At 38.4% G+C, this 13,630-nt stretch overlaps 1 long non-coding RNA gene across 1 annotated transcript; it reads left to right on the top strand.

The window, feature by feature from the left end:
* Window positions 1-3,880: 3,880 nt before the first annotated feature.
* On the top strand, window positions 3,881-8,553 carry LOC306807166. Its single transcript, XR_013775645.1, has 2 exons — window positions 3,881-5,590; window positions 7,289-8,553. It is a non-coding gene; the product is annotated as an uncharacterized lncRNA (long non-coding RNA).
* The last annotated feature ends 5,077 nt before the right edge of the window (window positions 8,554-13,630 follow it).

Below are 13,630 nucleotides of genomic sequence, written 5' to 3' on the forward strand. Positions count from 1 at the left end.
GGTGAATGACAGGGTAGTGTTTAAAGAATAGCACTGTAAGTAATGCAACAGCTAAGGTTCAACCTGCCAAAACCAAAGCAATCCAGTTATCTGCTGTTGTCCAAGGGTGTCTGGACTTTGTGCATGGGTTATAAAAAAGAATATCAGTTCCCCCTGAGGAATGTACCTTGCAAAACACCCACGTGGTGTTGTGCATGTGGCATAAACACCTGTCAGTGATGAGGAGGTACCTGGCTGGCATAGTGGGGCAAGATCCTAACTACCTAAGGGCTGGGTTCAGAGGGGCTGGGGTATCTGGGACCCTCCCTGGGGTATTTTCAGTCTCACAGAGCTGACAGGCTTAAATAGAGAGAACCTGACATAAAAACTCAATTGACCCCCTCAAGACCCAACAAGAAAATCTTGTGCAAATGACAGCTTCAGGGGCTCGTCTGGGTGAGTTCCTCCAAGAGCTGGCTGAGCTGTCAATTCCCCAAGCTGTGCCTCAGGCAAACACAAGGTAGTGTTTTCACCTAAAAAGACTTGGGGGTCCTTAACAGGGGCCTGAAACTGCACCTGGCCCAGGCTTTAGAAGACAGGGGAAATCACAACAGTGGTTTCAGGGAGGGTATTTGAGGAATAGCACCAGGCACACAGCAGTTCCTGACCCCCAAGTGCCTGCTCAGCTGGGGGGCTGTGTAGAGTCCAGGTTGGGGTCTGCTGGCAAAACATGCCCCACTCCTGCTGCCTTTGCCTTAACTGCTGCTCTGGAGAGCAGGAGACTTATGCTAGAAAAGGAGAAGAGAATCATGTGCTTATGTAAGTGCTAAAGGTTTGAAATAACTCCCACCAGCCACAGCAGCATACATAGCCAGGAACAAACCACACCACTCTGCACCTATGGATAGGGCTGTCTTCCAAGTGTCAGCTCTGTTCTCTCCAGCCTGATTCATGGACAGCCACCCAAGCAGGGAGAGGGAAGGGGAGTTTCTGAGGAGTGCTAGGTGCTGTGGTGAAGCAGAGGAATTTCTTCAGCTGCCAATGAAGTGATTATGGAGGAACAGCCTTAGGCATCTTATCAAAGCAGCTGGACAGACAGGATAGGAATCACTCTGCCAGAAAGGAGGATGTCATGGCTCCCACACCCATCCTTTCCCTTCTCATGCCTCAACAACTGCCAATGCCTTTGCAGGCAGGCAGTGATTTGGGTCAGTGCACAGTCTCTGAACAATTTAATCCTGGAAAACAGTAATTAGCTCCTGGGGATTGGGCAAGCAGGTATGGATTTCCCTGCAGCCACAATTGCAGTGATGCAACCAACAACCTATAGTGTGGGACTTGCAGCTAGGGGAGGAAAGATGGGAACACGCAGAAGGCCTTAGGGTGGTTTACAACAATTTCATAAGCAATCATTAGAGAATGTAACCCCAGGGCTTTAAACCAGGAATACATTATGCCAAAAATTATGGAAGTATCTGAACACCTTCCTGCTAGGTATTATGCAGACTATGTTTTGCCTGGACTCTCCCCAGGATAAATGTCTGTGTAACAGAGCATCTTATTCCACAGACCATTTCCTATGGAGACACTGTGGGAGCCCAGGGCGTACCCCTGGCCTCCTTGGGGGTCTCAAAACCCCCCTGGTGAGGGTCTCAAAGACTCCTGAGTGAGACCCTGGTGTCTCAGGTGCTGAACTCTAACCCCTGGGGAAAATTACCAACATAGAGGGAATGGAAACAAGCCACCAAAATTAGTAAAGTATAAATTAGACTTTTAGAACGTAGATAAATAGATTTTTTGGAATGTTTATGATAAGGGACACGTGGCCAAGATGGAGAATTTGGGGCGTGGACACATTTTCCTACTTCTTCCCCCTGTCATTCATATTGGGTGACACAGTGGCATTTTAGATTGGATGGGGTCAGGGCTGGGCCATTTAATAAAATTATACTGTATTGGGAAAATTTTATAAACATGTAATACACAGTATAAACTATGTAAGATAAGCCCTGCCTTCACCAGGCAGATTCCACCATGGATGCCAGGCTGAGCAGACTGCTGCTGGCCAGGCAAAAAGTCCCTGAGATAAGAAATAATAAACAATCCCTGGAAAAAGAGAAAACCATCTCCAGCAATCTTTCTTTGGCTGCTTCAGAGAAAACCAGGGTTTGAATCACCTTCGTGTCCCTCTGGGGTGATCTTGGGGCAAAGGAGAAACCTCAGATTGCAACAGACATATTTGTGCTACTTTTTTAAAAAACTCTTCAACTTGAGGTAGGCAAAACAAGTTCAAAGAAATACCTGGATTTGATCAGCTCCCTGCTGTGATGTCAACTGCCCCTTTGTAAAAGTATTAGTGCAAGAACAGCATAAGGTTTTACATTTAAGTTGATGTGGGCAGCATCAGCCCACATCAGGAAATTGTGCCCCTTTGGACATGTGATTCCACAGTGTGACCACTGGATATTGTCTTTGCTCCTCATAAACACCACAATATCTGTATTATTGTCCCATGGGGAAAACAAGGTACTGCTGAAATAGAAGGCAGATCCAACACCAGCTATAGCTATTGATGGAGAATGTGCAACTACCATGAGTGTGGAACATTTGAATAGTGACAAAGCAAAGCAAGTAGGACATTTTACAGGAAATTTAAAGCATCCATGGTGCTCTAAAAAAACAAGGAAGACCGAACTTAAATTATTGCTCCAGTGGTTAATAAAATCATCAATAAAAGCCCAAGCGAGGCACTAGAAGTAATGCTTGTCAATTATCCATTTGACAACCATCTGGGAAGTTTAATTTCACTAAGAGACCTATAATTGTCTTCAACCTCAGGCAAAGTATTTTACAGATAAGACAGCACTGACCACGCTATTAAGGGGCTTCCTGGGCAGAACAATTAAGATGCTCCTTTGACAACAAACGGGATTAGGGGGAGGAGCTTCTATTAGCTGAAGCATTTGATACACTTAAAAAAAATTAAGAAGCATAGCAAATGAAGGAAAAGTAAAAGCTATGCTTTTTTGGTTACTTCCCAGATGTTTTTAAATACTGAAAAGCAATTTATTCAATCTTTTCTGAGAGCAAGCACTGCAAGGATATGTGATCCCCTTCTCACCCTTTCCTTACATCTAATCCAGCACTCACATGGGCAAAAGCTGATCTTGAGATTACTGTTGGGAAGAACAAACTAGAAGAGAAAAAAATACTTAGCCTTTCAGTGTCTTAGCAAATGAAGAAATCCATTGTAAAACCATACAACCCCTAGATTCTGTGCAAGGGAATTGGCAAAACAGCCTCTAGTGGAAGCAGCCCTCAGTTAAACTAAATAAAGCACAACACAAAACATATTCTGGCAACTTTGCTTGTTTTCAGGTGATGACTGTCTCTTACAGATCCACTGTGTTTGCTACTTCTGTAGCTACTGTTTATCCAAACTGCACTTCCTGACAGACCAATGCTGTTGAAGAGATTCATCCCACAACAAACCAACATGTAAAATTTAAATTCTTTCGCATCATTCCCACTTTGATATGTTATTAACTCTAGAGTGCACCTGGATGAGCCTTTCTTCAGCAGCAACACTGGCTTAAGAGTTTTACCCCCCTCCACCCCCATGGCTACATCCTTGGTTATTCCAGTGTATCAGACAGCCATACAGCCACCTGTCCCACCCCCTCCATGCTACAGCAGATTGCATAGGATTGCATCCAGATGGGTTTTGAATATTTTCAGAGAAGGAAACTCTCTGGGCAGCCTTTTTCAGTGCTTACACTTTCACTTGTGTCATTTCTCCCTCTCACTCCCGTTACTCAAACTACACTAAAAGGAGATTCTTTCATTATGCTTCTGATCTGGAAGATCATAATTTCCATTCAATTTAGCTGTAGCTATTGAATTTTCTCACCAGCATTAAAAATAACCTAAAGCCTATTTATTTTCTTTAATCTTTAGTAATCCATGTATGATGTGTCTGGAAGTCGAAAGGGTTTCCTTTGCATTTTAAGAAGAGGTTATTTATTCAAAGTTGTTAAGTACCTGATCAAATGTGATATAAAAAAATCTGCTACAAAAGTAATAATTTGAATATTAATACCTTTGTGAATTAATATTTTTAAAACTAGAATCTTCATACCATTCCTCTGCAGAAAGTTTTTTCCCCACAGGTGTTGACCTAAAAACCTGTTCCTCAAATTTCTTGACTTTCATCAAATTTTGTGACTTGAGCAACAAGGAGAGTCTTGAAAAAATCCACTAAAGAATATTGCAGTCTTTTTGCTTTTTTGGTCACTTTTCTTGTATTTGTGTGTTTCTGTTGCCCTGAATCTCCTTATTTTATGCAGGAATTAAGTTGGATATAATAGCAGCATGCCTCTGCAGGTGTAAGTCATTACATATTGCATGATAAAACATTTCACATGGTACAGCTGGGAGAAAATAAAATTAGTGTTCTAATGTCATGTGCATTGTAATTTGGAAACTACAGTCTAGAATAACGAAGACAACTTTTAAGATGTTCTTTCCCTTGTTTATTCAAACTATATTACTCTATAAAATAAAACTAATTTTCCTTTCCCATTCCCCCCCTTCCTCCCCCTTCTTCTCTTTCCCCTCTGAATGTGAAGAGGCTGAAGGAAGATGACAAACCTTCCAGTTCCATAACTTAAGAATGATTTATTTGCAAAGGATGTATTTTCTTATGCATCTGACTTCACTGGAATGGCTCAGACTAAATAGGGACACATTATCAAGATGTTTGGGCTGAAATCATAACGTTGGGCAAAAATCACAACATTCACATAAAGTAGTTTCATTAAAATTTAAGTTTCTATTAGTATTTTGATTACTAGGATTGGCTTATCAGAAGACCATATTAATTGGGAAGTAATAGCCTGGTTATATTCTTACTTCAGAATATCTTGTTACTCAGCTTCAATAGTCTTGTGGGATTGTTTTAGGGGTAAATACTTTAGAATGGGGTCTGTCCATTTATGTTTTGCTATCTGTCAAAAGCAAATATTTGGGACAATGTTTCTTGGGCAATCTATTTTATCTTTGTTGTGGAATGCTTTGTACTGTTTTTATTTCATGCATATAAAAAACTTATGTGAGAGCAAGCTATTATCCTAAAATGAGATTTTTCTTGTTGAAGTTTGGCCTCATGAATAGTGGGAATCTACTGTAAGCTTGCTTCCCAGGCTGTATGTACAGTCACTGAAAAATGACAGCCACTTTGAACCTATTTTAGGATGAGATGGTCTGCCCTCTGGAGGTACTTATCCTAGATTGATTATAGTAGGAGCTTTGATTCAATGCCACTTTTGATGGCTAAAGTTGAGGGACATTAATTTTTTCCTTGGTGATAATGTGTTTCCTTGCTTTCCTCCCATCCATTGCTTTACCTTACCCCAAGTTTGAAAATGATTGTATGAATTCTCATAAAAAGGAAATTATGGGAAAGTATTCTCCTAATAAAACCTCAGTGGCTGTATTTTAGCAACCTGTATGTGAAGTCGAGCCAAGAGATTCTAGCTTCCATCTCTCTGAGCCTGACAGACCTTCAGAACAACCTGTATTTCAACCAGCATTTCAGGAAACCTCAGAAATGGTACATGTAGCTTTGTGCATTGAACTCCTGTTGATGACTACATGTGCGTCTTGGCTGCCAATGCAATTTTGGGAAAGCTCAACTAATTATAATAAAATGTACAAATACATTCCTTAACCTTTTAGCCATCTCATTCCTTAACTGTTTCCAATATTGTTTTGTGATCCCTTTTTACTTTTCTTTTCAAAACTTTGAGTTCTTAAATGTGTATTTTCCTGTGCTAACCCTCGAGTAATCAATGCATGGTGTTAATTTTTGTTCTCCAGTACTAACACAACCAAAGCTGTTCGGGTATTTTGTGTTTGTTAGTTCTGTTATGTTTTGTTTTGCTGTGGAGTTTTTAAGCTGCTGAACTGTTGTTTCCAAGCAAGTGGACAGGGAATGTGCAGGAGCCTGAGTGACTAGGCTTTCCTCTGTGATCTTGCACTGCATTTATGGGCACTTGCACATGTGGGCAGTGTGACAACAGGGACAGACTTGGTGCTGGTGGGGTTGACAGGGCACCAGGGATTTGTAAGGTACACAACACAGCTGTTTTTCTAATGAGGGCTTTTGTATGATTCTGAGACACTGGGGAAATACTTTTAGACTGAGAAACAAAAGTGTAGCTCCTGTGCAGCCAGGGGTGTTTGGGCCCTAGCTAAAATACTGAATTTCTGAAAACTTGATGATTATGGTCATCTTTTTAATGGCTCCCAAAGCTGTTGATAAAACTTGCCAACACCTTGGCTGCTTGAAATACCTTACCTTGTCTTGCACAAATCCTATGCCTTATCTGCCCCAAACTGGCAGATGTAATGGATATCCCAGGGCATTTAGGCAGTTTAAGACATTGATTACTGTCCATTAAGTTCTATTCTGAAAGGTTTTTACCTTGAATTTGTGAGGACTTCACTAGAAAGCCTTTCTAGTTGATTTCAGTTTTATTTACATTGTGACATGAATTATGACCTCTTTGAGCAGTACTGAAAACAGGTTTTCAGTGGCTGCCTAGATTAGTCCTTGTTGTGTTTCATCTTTATTACAGGTTATAATTGTTGGGATATTCCTTTTTTTTGCTGGCATTGGTCAATTGTGGACACAGTTTTTCTCTTATGTGGTAGACATTATCACTAATAATTTGCTTTGAATTGTGCACCTATGATGACTTGACTTTGAACCAGCATTTACAATTTTGGAGTGTAATTCAAAATGAACTAGCTGTTGTTATAATGAATGGTGTCCATTTTTCTAGTTAATTTATTAAACAATGTGTCTCACATCTGCTAAATAATACTGATCTCACTGGAGTTCAAATAAAGCAAATTACCAAAATTTCTACAAGTGTATGTTCACATGAAGTCCTTGACATCACAAGATTTGAACAGATAAAGAATAAATTCTTCCTTGTAGCAGATATTCTACTCTATCCAGGCAGCATTTGTAATATTTTCATTGTATTGTTGCTGAGTATGCCAGGATCTGAGATAAGATCAGCAAAATAAATGTTTGGTATGTTCAAAGATGCCATAGAAAGTAGTAAAACCACAGGACAATGAGGTCACATTATCAAAATAGGAGTGAATGTTTGAATACTGTTTATTTTATTGTTTTAACTGTGAGTGTACATTGCAGAAGTTTGTAATTTAAGGTTCAACTTATTCACAATATTGAAGTCAGAACAACCAAATGACTGTTTTCCCACTCTTCTTCCCACAGAACGAGGTTGCACATTCTATTTCAGAGCTGTCTATTCACTTCATACCAGCAAAGCCAAGTCCAGAAGATGAACAGAGAAAATGGGAGGAAGGGCGCATGGACTATATGGGGAAAGATGCTTTTGAACATATCAAAAAGAAGTTGGATGCATTTTTACACTAAGACAGGGTGTATTGTAATGCCCATCATGATAGATTTCTTTATAAATGAAATTCATGAACTCTTGGCTGTTTTTAACCCATTTAGGTGACACCAGTTAGAGGTTATTATGGATCCTCATACGTTCTTGGGGGGCCTTAACAGATACAGAATCTTTTGGTTTTCAACTGATAAATGTGCCTCAGCTTTATTGTTACATGTGTCTCATCTTCACTGTTCTTACACAGTGCCTTCTAAAGAATAATGAATGGTACCTTTCTGAGTATGAGCTCCCATGAATTGATTACTCTTTCCTGGTGCACCCCAGGCATGTAGGAAACATGTTGGGACTTAAGATTTTTTTGGAGGTTGAACTTTTCCCAAACTAAGATTATTCCCAAAGTACTTTCAGAAATATTTAAAATATTTAAATAAAAAGAACTTATTCTTGAAACCAAACTAACACCTTCAAGAGTGACCATGATGTAGACTTCAATATGAGAAAGAAGTAATGAAATCCTGACCTCATAGGAGTCTGCAACAAAACTTTTTAATTTAAACAATTTAGGATTAGAGGATCCTGTAGATTTTAAATGAGAAGTGGATGCTCTACCTACTTATAGGAAACTGGTCCGTAACAAGTTGTGGAAGCATGTTTTAAAACTCTTTAAGACAAAGTGATAATGTACGTTAACCTTTTATATTATTGCCATAGGATACTGATGCTTTTTAAAATATTGTATAGTGTTAGTTGCATATTCTGAGTTTTGTGGTCAGAAGAAGAAATGCTGACATCACAGTGTAAGCCTTCTGGTGCTTTATATCAATTTGTTTACAGTACTTCAAGCTGCAGCTGATAAAGGCCTTTGGCTTAGCATTGTTGCCCCATACTGCAGGCAATTTGAGTGCAACTGAAAACAAAATTAGCACTTGTTTTAGTAAACAAGCCCTTTGAACATCTTTTAAACAATAACTGTGTGTGGGAACCAAAAAATTTCTGAGGATAATTCCATAAAAAAATCGACTGATGAGACAGTATTATATTAAGGACACTTACAGGGGAATGTTTTGTGTATTCGGGTACTCATCTCAATGAGTTTGTTTTAACAAACAAGTAAAATACTTTCTTTCAAAGCAAAAACCTTTTAAAGAGTTGTGACTGTTATGCTAATACAATAATAAATTTGACAGTTATTTGTAACCTCTCTCAATATTGGAATAAGACTTCTGCAGGACTTGAAACGTTTTGGTCTAATTACATAAATTTTGGCAGAGAGATATCTAATGAAATATCTTTGGAATTCTGTCTAAAACCAATGATGTACTATTATGCATAGATGCTAGCAGGAAAAAAAGGATAGCAGGATAGGAGGGAAGAGTAAAATTTTATTTCTTTTTCCTCCTATCAAAAAGGATGAGAGAGTGGGGCAGGGAATAAATGTGCAAATCAGGAAAACAATGAAAGAGTCAAAAGGTCCCTTAAAAGAAGAAGAAGAAAAAAAAAATCTTTGAATATCTTAGAGTTACTTCCTAATATTCACATTAGTGGATTTGCTTTCACTTTTGTAGGGTGTTTCTGATTTTATCTAGCTCTCATTTATCCTTAAACTCTTAAATGGGGAATCCCATTGGTGTGTCCATTGAATACAAACATCGAGGTCGAGTTAGGAGTTTAAGGGCAGCAGAGAAATTGAGATCAGTTCTCTCTCTGACTAACCTTGGCACCCTGGACAGCCTGTGGTCCTGGGTAGGTAATCTTCACACATTGACACAGGTGTGTGTGTTCTACCTCTTGGTGCTGTGGCCCAGTGCACAGTGTGGAGACGACAGCAGCTGCGGTGTGCCCTTACTCACGTGGCGTTTGATCTTCCACCCCTATTTCTTAGTGCTCCTTGGGCACTGCAGAGAGTGTCCTCTGTTTTATAAACAGTCCTAACAGCTTTTGAAAACTATATAGAGCTGTAGCCAGCAATGTGAACTCATGCTTCATGCAGATGTACCTTTTACATTAACTACTAGATCTTATTTGGTACGTTGATTAGATTATGGAAAGAAAATGACTGAAAGCTTTTAAAAACAGGCATATGAATGTAGTCAAATGTGTCATTGAGTACATTTCAAACTGTTATAGTGGTACTCTTTGTGGCTTGTACAATGTTTTGCATAGAATTGTAGTGCAATAATGTAATGGAAATAAAAGAAATGGAAAAGACATATGAAGTCATGCTTATCAGACAATGAAGATTTATAGGTTGTTTACATTGTGCCAGGGAATATTGCTTGTGAATTACTAGTTATTTTAATTTCTTTTCTAATTTTATTTAATTGCATTTGAGACATTAGCATTACCTGCTGAGCAGATTTAAAAGTTGAGAGTAATAATTATTTCTCCAGACATACATAATTATAATGTTTAGTATCTCTTTAATTAGCAAACACTACTTGCTTTATTGCATTTCATGGAAAAGTATAGCTGTTAAAAGCCCGTCCCTAATTTTTGTGTCATGTCTTCACACACAAAAAATTGAACTAGTTACTGGGAATGCAGTGCTGTAGTGGCTCCTAGCACACAACTATTGCCACTAGGGTGTGAAAAGTGAGAATTTTGTATGTGAAACCAGTGCTGTGCTTCAGGCAGCATTCTGGGCTTTTATATGGCCATCAGTTCTGAAATCCTGGGTCACAGGGAGGTCTGAGGGGTGTTTCAGGCTGCATGTGGCCATGAACCACAGCACTGAGGTTTGCAAAGTAGAAATGTGTCTTGGGAAAAAAGTCTTACCAAGCTTCACCTAGAATTTCTTTCCCACATTAAACTGTGGTATAGCCTGAAGTGTTTTTGAGATAAAGAAAGTTAAGAAATATAAACTTTTTGGTACCACTTTTCATCTTTAAACAAGACAAGACTATGATTTACTGTTGTGTGGTAGACTTTGTATTTAGAGAGGACAACTTGTGTTTAAAACAGAACATGCTGATTCTTCTGTCATGTGCTTGGAGTTATCCACAGCTTTTATTTGCCATTTGATTGGGTGCTCCTTATGTATAAGAAGCAGATAGTGTGGGTGTTACAAAAGGAAAATTCTTGAAAATTTTAGACATGTGGGTTTATAGACTTTCCTAGCCTACAGGAAAAGAAGATTGGTGTTCTTGAAATACCCCTTTGCTTATTGCCTAGTGTTTTGTGAGGATATTTCCATCTGGGTTGTTCTTGGGAGATAATTTTTCTTTGTCTCCCTATATCAGTCAGCCCACAGCAGTGATTTTTCTAAAGCTGGTACTTTGTTTTGTTTGTTTTCTTCACCTTGATTTTTCTGTCCCTGAATGGGAGGCTGGGTTAGTAGCTGGTGATTGATACTTTTGTGTGCTCCTACAAACAGTTCACCAGGAAGTCTGCAGCATGCCTATCTATTCCTTAATGGATCTGATTCTGTTGCTTTCCTAATCTAAACTGGTTTGATTCCTATGGCTTTGAACATAACATTGAATGGACCTGTTTCCTTAATTCATATCTCATTAATTCAAATCTTACATTCCAGTTTCCCCTCAATTTTCTTTCTATTATTTTGGAATTTTATTTCTGTGGTTTGAATTTTTGTTGGTTTGAGTTTTTTTGCTTGTTTGGTTGTTTTTTTTAATCCACCCAATATATGAGATTAAATGCATGGTAGTAAATTCTTAAATAGCCTCCAAAAATGGGGTCAGTTGAGACTGCTCATTGAAGTTGTGTGCATTGTCAGTATACTGGTTGAAAAATGCTTCACTAAAATTATGTTCATCCTAAGTTGGGTGGCTCATAAATAGTTTATTTTGTGCTGTGACACTCAAGTTATATTTTGCAACCTGGTATACACTTTTGGTTTGTGGTTACATCATACCATAATTATAGCAGAAGTAGATAAAAAATACAGTAATATATAATTGACTTAAACTTATAAATAATAACTGCCAGAAAACTGACAGTTATATTAATAAAGGGAAAAAATACAGTTGTAAGAACTGTTTTCTTGAATTTTACTCTGACTGTTGTCAGAAGCCTTTCAACTTCAACAAACTGGAGGGATAAAACCCCTAAAATTCCAAGACAGCCAGTCTCTGAGCTGTAATTATCTTAATACTTTCCAGGATGGCATAGCATTCACTGCCTAGGAGAAGTGTTTGTTCAATTTTATGGCACTGTGCATCATTCTGAACAATGATAAAAATGTGAAACAAATTATTTGTTTATTTTAGAGCAATAGTATTTTCAGAGCCTTCTCATAGGATTTAGCATTTGGAACAGAACTAACTGCATGTCATGATGGGGTACCTGTTTTATGTTTTGTTTAGTTTAGAGGATGGTTGTTTTTTTTTCCTTTTCAAACCTCCATAAATTCATTGTGCTTCCAAATCTTTTACTTACAGCTTCTACACAAATGGCAAAGCAGAAGCCAGGGTTGTTTGGATCCTCTAGTAACCCCGTTTATCTCAACATAGGGAGTAGCAATTTGCTCTTTTCTGGCATTCAATTTGTTGTTTTCTTTTCTGGCATTCAAAAAATCTTAGCAATGCAGTAGTATGGTGATTCAATAAGAAATGAGGTTTTGAATAAATTTGAGTTTTTTAATGGAGTTGATTAGATGTGACATTACAATCAAAACATTCTACAAAAATCTAGTGTAATATTGTGTTCAACACTATATACATGCCTGAGAGTGTATATATTAACCTACAATCTGTTGTGAACAAAAGGCTTTTTGTTACTCCTTGGTCATTCATTTAATGTCTCTCAAATTTACTCAGAGTTCTTGGGAATTTCAAGCTGGATAAATTTTTAGCTCAAATTTCTTTTCTCAGTTTGTTTGTTACACAGCTATTTTGCATCCTTAGAAGATGGGATCTTATGATGTGTGTGCTGGCACTCTCTTGAGTCCCAGCAGGGAGCAAAGCAGCTGTCTAATATTTAAACATGGTGAAGTGAGGTTTCTTAGAAGCTTATTGTCTCACTCCTGTGAGACTTGACAATTACTCTGTTGAGTCAGCCTAATGCAACAATTCCAAATGTCATTTAACAATGATCAAACGAGTTAAGTGGAAGTCAGCTTCATACAACAAGAATGTCAAAGATTTACACAGTAGAACCACAGCTCTTTCACTAAAACAAATTTCATTTGTTACAGAGTAATATTTCCCTCTCTGTGGTGTCTCTATTAAACCATGTGTAGGCGCATTCTTGTATGGCTAACAATGGCTTGGAGACTGGGAAGTTGTCTCAGGTTTTCCCAACTGGCCATTTTATGTGCCTTTTTGTGCCTTTTTGCAAAGGGAGAAACCATGAGAAAAGAAGGAAGAGAGCATACAATTTAGGCTTTATTCTTACATTAATATATTTTGAAAAATATCATTATAGATGATTTTTCAAGGAAACCTATGGAACTGAATTAAGAGTTCCTTCCTTCCAGTGTTATTCAGGAAGGTTTTGTGACAGATTTTTTGCCTATTAATGCATTTTATGTGAAAGAGATGATGAGGAAAACTCGAGTGTGATGTTAGGTTCATCTGCTCTACGGGCAATATACATTTGCCAGAAGATCAGAAGAACAGGTTCTGCAGGGATTTATTCTTGTTAAAGTGTATACAGACAACGAGATTTGCAACCAATCCATGGCTAGGATCTGCATGAATCAGGTAAAATAAGCCTACTTTTCCTGTTTACCACTGTCTCCTCAAAATTTATACATTTTAAGATACATTTAGCTTTAGACAATGAAAGGAACTTAGGAGTGAAAATAGTTTTCTCTCCTGTCCCCCCTGTTTTCTGAAGTGATGTGCAGCCTATTCAGCAATTTCCCATTACTTTACTCTCCTTCTCACCTGCAGATCCTCTGTGTGCAGCGTCTGCCCTCTCTCTGTGTGGAAAAAGCACATTTCCCTGTACCTGGCTGAGGTCTTTTAACAGTAGACAAAAGCTAGTTCTCTTTGCTGCAAGCCCTAATTTTTCCTCCTCCTGCCTGAAAGCACCTCTGGTTTTTCACAGATGCCAGCCAAGATAAAATTATCTGTTTGGATGTCAGAAAGGCAACGTGGATATCTACGTGTCTCCTTAGCATCTGACTCCATACAGCAGTTCAGCAAATTTAATTTTCAGAGGAATGAGATGTTAGACAAATGTTTAATGTTTACACAGGGTGATTTTTTCACACTGTGTTTAGAAATGGAGTCCTGGGT

This window comes from Erithacus rubecula (assembly GCF_903797595.1).
Source record: "Erithacus rubecula genome assembly, chromosome: 1".
NCBI classification, from domain to species: Eukaryota; Metazoa; Chordata; class Aves; order Passeriformes; family Muscicapidae; genus Erithacus; species Erithacus rubecula.